Source organism: Pan troglodytes, chromosome 3 (genome assembly GCF_028858775.2).
Source record: "Pan troglodytes isolate AG18354 chromosome 3, NHGRI_mPanTro3-v2.0_pri, whole genome shotgun sequence".
In the NCBI taxonomy this organism is placed as follows: Eukaryota; Metazoa; Chordata; class Mammalia; order Primates; family Hominidae; genus Pan; species Pan troglodytes.
In genome coordinates this window covers 100860477-100867101 of record NC_072401.2, presented here as the reverse complement: position 1 = coordinate 100867101, position 6625 = coordinate 100860477, and positions in this window count along the sequence as shown.

Here is a 6625-nt window from a genome sequence, read left to right as displayed (position 1 = left end):
TGTTTTGTGGTGATATATTTTTAAACAGTCATTTTTATGTTGTTATTGAGATTTTATTTGTTATAAACAAAGTGTTGAAGTGCCTGAAAACATAAAAATACTTTATAAGACATATAAGAAGTTGGGTGGTCATAGCAGAAATTGAGACTTCCAATGTTAGGGCATAATATAGATTGGACACTTCTACCATGGTAAATTGCAAAATGTCCAGGTATTTATGAACCACTTTTACATGATGAATATTTCCCAGTGAAAAGTGGCATGAACTCGAGGAGTAAAATTTCCTTTTTCTTTTACCGGTTTGTCAATCTAGGCTTAATCTAGGTTTAAAAAAAATAGCTGAAAAGTGTAAATAATTATTTTGAAGTATCTTCATCATCAGCTGAGTTTAGCTATGGCAATTCTCAAAACACTATGAATATTTACAGCTTATAAGAATTATATTTTTATGTATACATATATATCTATATTTATGTCAATAAATAGATACATAGATGATAGATAGATAGATAGATGATAGATATAGATAAGTATAGAAAATCTCTATCCAAGAATCATTTGGAGACATTTCCTCTGTCCATTAGCAATATCTGTAGCTAGGATCTCAGAATCCATTAAGGAAGGAAAACTGCCCCCCAAAAAAGCATTTTTAACAAGAAAAATATGTAGAATGGATTAATTCCTTTATGTCTCCTGCCTCAAATTTTGAAAAACATGTAAATAAGGATACTAAAAGTAATATGCAAATATAGGTACATCAAAAGAAATAAATCCAAGAAGGAATAAACACATTTATATTCTCAGATCACAGCTTTTTAAATGAAATCCACTTTATGCTTAGATAAAATTATATTTTGACAAATATGCTGCATATGTGACAATTTTATTTATTTAATATTTATTATGATACTTTGTGGAATCATTCCTCATGTCTGAGCTTGTCATGGCCAAATAATGAACAGAAAGAACTTCTACTATCTTTCTCAGGGTAACCTGCACATGCATAGCATTTTGAGTCATCAGAAAACACTGGTTCTAAGAATAGATCAGGAAATCTGATTATTTTTGCATATTTCTTATTTCTGGTCAATGAAACCACAAAGCATTGTCAAACTGAGTTCTTGAATATAAATCAAAATATAAGTAAGCAATAAATAGCTAGAGGAATGCTAAAAGAAATACCCAGCTTCTTCTTTAAAGAATAGTCTAGACTTCTAATCATTTAACTGATATGTGGAGAACATTCATTGGGCAATCTTTTTTTAAATTTCAACCAGTATTAAGCACTGAGCTAGGTGTTTGGTATACAGTAATGAATAAAACAGAATAATGAATGCCCTTTGGAGCATATGGTCTAGTAGTGATGGCAGCTCCTCTCTGCTAGGAACTGAACACTCTTCGGGACACCCTGGCTGCAGAAAGGAGTGACCCACTGCAGGTCTCCTCTGAGCTGTTCTATCACTCAATAAAGCTCTTCTTCACCTTGCTCACTCTTCAGTTGTCTGCATACCTCATTCTTCCAGTTCGCAGGACAAGAACTTGGGGCCCACCAAATAGCCGGGCTAAAAGAGCTGTAACACCAACAGGGCTGAAACACGCCCCTTGCTCACCATGTTGTGGGTGACAAGGAGAGAAAAGAGATGGAGAGAAGAGCTGCGACCCTTTGGGGAGCCCAGACCTAGGAGCTCCCTAAGCCAGGGCTGTAACACCCTCTTTGGAACTCTGTGGTTCCTGATGTCTCCAAGCTTCCAGGCACCACTGCATTCTTGGTGTCAGCTGTGGAAGCTGCTTATGGTATGCCTGGTCCAGCCACAGACTTGCAGGAAGCGGGTGCTCATGCCAGCACCTGGAGCTTCCCACCCTGCTGCAGCCAGCATGGCTGGCTGTGTGCAGTGGCCAGACCCCATACTTCCTCACACACCCCTCATCACTCCATGACGGGCTCACCCTTGGCAGGTGTGGGACCCAGACCAGTAGCATGAGCTGAGCATAGCCTGCCAGGCCGAGTGGGCAGAATGAGCCCAGCAGGCCAGAGCAAAACATGAGCAAAGGCGCGACTGGCCACAGAGGTTTCTGGCTGGCAAAGTGACACCCCAAGGATCCTGTAACAGTAGGAGATTTAATAAGTAAATAAACATATAAGTATATTACTTCAATTTTTGATAAATGATAAATAAGGCAATGATCAAGGTGCTGTGTTAGAGAGAAAAAAGAGGGGAAACAGGAAGGTATTTCCAGCTTTCCATAAGGTACTTGAAGGCCTCTCTGAGGAGGTAAATTTAAGCTTACATGGAAGGATAAGCTAGAGCCAGTTCTGTGAAGAGAAGAGAAAATTATCTCAGGCAAAGGAAAAACATGGCCAAAGGCCATTAATTTGGGAAAAGCATACCCATTTATTGTTGGGAACTATAAAAGGGCCAGTGTAGCTGGTATTTGCTGCAAAACATTAATGATATTGTTTAGGTTCACGAAGCTGAAAAAGATGCTAAAACCTTGTGGACATTTTTATACATTTACCTCAATAATCAGCTTCCTTATGTATATTTCCCAAAGATAATGTGATTTGATTAGTGCCAAAATTGATATGAAATTATTTTAATTTAGAGGAAGAAAAGGACTATATAGAAATAGCATTCCCAAGAGTACCCTCTTGCCCACGACTTCAACTCCAGTCTCTGCAAAGATTTCTTTCACCAGCAATTTCTTTTTTGTTTCTCATTGCTATTTACATCTAAAATTATTTATATTTTTATGTAATAAGTAACTAACCAAGGCCTCATAAACTAGTTTGTAGTATTCATCTTCTTCATGCATAGGTATTTGTCCATTTTTTTTATTCCTTACTCCCTCACAGAGTTAGATTCCCTTCATTAAGGAAAATCTCGATTACCTAGGCCACCAGCTTTAGGTTCCAGTAGTTCCTTCCACCATGTATCTGACTTTGTCTGTTACCCTATAGGGTACAGAAAAGTGACGGATGCCTTCACTGAAAGTCCATTCCGTTTTACATGTAAAGTGTCAGAAGATAAGAATTATGTTCTAAGTTCTTTCTCAAAACAGTACCTAGTATTAATAGAACGTTTTGTGCCCAATGGACACTACGCAAACATTCTTAGCTGATTTAACAATTGAATTGAGAAGATTATGTATTTCTGGCTGTGTCACGTGTCCAGCTCATTAAATGCATCTTCATGTTAGCCAAAGAATTGAGTGAAATAATAAAGCATGTTTTTGGCAACAGCTCTTTCAGGTAGTCAAATTTTTAATTTTAAATCTGGATTTATTTTTCTGTTTGGTAAACCAATGAGACTTACACTTCAGATTCAAGTCAACATTTTAATTAACGTTGACTAGCATTAGGACAAATACCTAATGCATCTGGGGCTTAAAAACTAGATGACGGGTTGATAGGTGCAGCAAACCACCATGGCACATGTATACCTATGTAACAAACCTGTACGTACTGCACATGTATCCCAGAACTTAAAGTAAAATTTAAAAAAAAATAAGGCTTACTTGAATTTGCAATGGTATATTTGAAAAAAAATGGATATGTTGTTTTAATTTCGCTAGCATTTTACAAATTTCAATGCAAGTTTTGGCAAAGAACCACATAGTTACATAACTACCTGGCATGCATCACTTTAGTACTATTTATTCAGAAAGGCCTTTTATAAAACAAACTTTCCTGCCAAAAAAAGGAAGTACAAATATTGTACTCTGATTGTGTATTACAACTTGTCAAAAGTGTGATGTGGTGACCTAACTCAGGAGGGCTGGGTTTGATTACAACTCTACCTCCAATTAAAACTCACAGTAGCTATTTTCTGAAGTCTGATAAAGCATTCTCAAAGGTTCTAACTAGAATGAGGTTTCTTTTTTATTATTAATAACTTTTCTGTACCTACTATGGTTTTGAGAGGGTTTCTGAAATTGTCATAAAATTGGTTATTGGTTTTCCTTTACCTTCCAAAAGAAGACCGAGGGGTGTCTCCCTAAGGAAGAAAAGGTGCTAAAGCACTTGCAATTTGCTGCTTCAAACTAGGAGACTTATCTAGTGCATTTGTTCTAGAAAATTAGAATCATAGACATAGTCTCTCCTGGAAGACACTGAAAGTTCTAGGAAGCACTTGGCTACATTTGAAAGAAACACTCAAAAGAGATAGCTTAATCGAAGACAAAATCCCTCGGAAGAAACAAGAGAGGACTCGGTTCTAGGACCTCAGTCCCAGCATCATCAGGAAACCTTATTTTATCCCTATCTGCTTAGAGGATGCTTGGTATGGCAGAATTCTAATCCTACTTTGGGGTGTTTTCCCTTTGAAACTTAAAAGTATTGAAACAATCAATTCTCTCTTCCTCTTCCCTGCTAGCTTGTTGCCCTAGTTCATTCCTTTATCTCTTGCCCATATTCCTGCAATAACCACCGAATGCATGTCCCTGCCTACTGTAGAATGGCCTTGGAATTAATTTGAATGGCTTATTCAAATCCCCCAATCCCACCCATGGGAATGCTAAATTCAGCACTCTCTTCCTCTGTGCTTTAAATACAAAAAGGATTTTTGAGAGCAAAGGAGAAAGCAGCATCACACTCATTCTCCACTGATATGGTTAGGCTTTGTGTCCCCACCCAAATCTCATCTTGAATTATAATTCCCATAATCCCCATAATCCCTATATGTCAAGGGACAGACCAGGTGGAGGTAACTGAGTCATGGGGACAGTTTCCCCATGCTGTTCTCCTGATAGTGAGTGATTTCTCATGAGATCTGATGGTTTCATAAAGGGCTCTTCCTTCTTTGCTCTTCTCCTTCCTGCTGCCTTGTGAAGAAGGTGCCTTGTTTCCACTTAGCCTTCTGCCATGATTGTAAGTTTCCAAAGCCGTCCTGAACTGTGAGTCAGTTGAATCTCTTTCCTTTAGAAATTACCCATCCTTGGGCAGTTCTTTATAGCAGTGTGAGAATGAACTAATACATCCACATTCTCTCACTTCAAGCCTTAGAGCAGGATACCTCACGGTCCCAGCATGGACAGGATGTGTAGAATGTAGAGGAGATGCTCTGTTCATTGTGACCAGCTCTGCTTGAGCCCCAGCAGATTCTTGTCCATGTAGGAGAGAGGGGAATAGACCACCACCTGAAAAGGATGGAGGTAATGCCAAACACCTAGGCGTAGGTTTTATCTCTGCCCTCCTTCTTTCCATCAGAGCAGGAACTCTTTCTTATTCCTCTGTTTTGTTTAAGAAGAAGGATACTTATCTTTCATTGGCTTGTTTCTCTCTTAAAATCAAGGCAGAGGATTCAGGGTCTAATTACCATGGATTTACCTCCATTATCATTCACTGGAGACAAGCTCTGTTCTAAGCTTAGTTCTACTTTGGGAATTACGATATTCTTCTGGTGAGATTTACTGAGTTTCAAAATGTTTACTCAGTACTCACCAAAAACATGGTCTTTGTGACTTAATTTTTCATTTTTCTTTAGAAAATCACCAATACTTAAAATGAAATTTTGCTATCTTCTTGTCTTTCTTCAGGATAATTACAAAGAGAACTTCAAGAAATTTCACATACCTTGCCTCTTGTCTTATTCCCTTCAGATATAGCTTTCCCACTGTCCCCAGACTGTAATATCCAAAAGGCAAATCTGACCATGCCACTTCTGCTTAATAAATATTCAGGGGCTTTACTTTGCCTCCAAGATTATTAATAGGCATCAAGGGCCCCTCGAGATGGGTTCCCATTGCTCCCTGCACTACCCAACATTCTCAGACAACATTAAAATGCTGCGCACACCATGCAGGGTTTTATTTTCTTTCTTGCTTTCTGTCTTGCTACTCCTCCTCCTTGAATATTCTCTCATCCTTCCCCTTTGTCTTGGCAAATTCCTGCTCATTTTTTAGGGTTTAGTTTTATCTTCACTCCTCCAGAATATCTCCTCTGATCTCAATGTGTCTGTTGTCTCTTTGTTACCTGGTATAAGTCTCTTTTCGTGTATCATGTTATCATTTAATTTTCTGTTTATGTGTTTGTTCTTTCACAGGTCTATTCATCTACCTCCAGCCGCTGGCAGAGAAGCTAACAAGAATAGAGATCCACCAGTGTTTCTTTTCTTTTCTTTCTTTTTTTTTTTTTTTGAGGTTCTCAATACTCGATTTTTAAAAAATAATTTTTCTCTTTCTTTTTCTTTTTCCTTTTTTTAATTTCAATAGATTTGTGGGAAACAGGTGGTGTTTGGTTACATGAATAAGTTCTTTAGTGGTGAGTTCTGAGATCTTGGAGCACCCATCACTTGAGCGGTGTACACTGTACCACCCTTCTCCCTCCCTTTCCCCTGAGTCCCCAAAGTTCACTGTACCATTGTTATGCTTTTGCGTCCTCATTTGCGTTCCCACTTATGAGTGAGAACATACAGTGTTTGGTTTTCCATTCATGAGTTACTTCACTTAGAATAATGGTCTCTAATTCCATCCCGTTTGGGCCTTTCAGGATTGGTTTCCTCTGCAGTACTTATGAGGGCAGGAAGGTGGCAGCATTTAGCTATCAGTGAGTTCATACTGACGCTAGGAAGAGAAACAGAAATAACCACTCCTATCTTGGGACATTTTTCCAACTGCCTTGATTGCT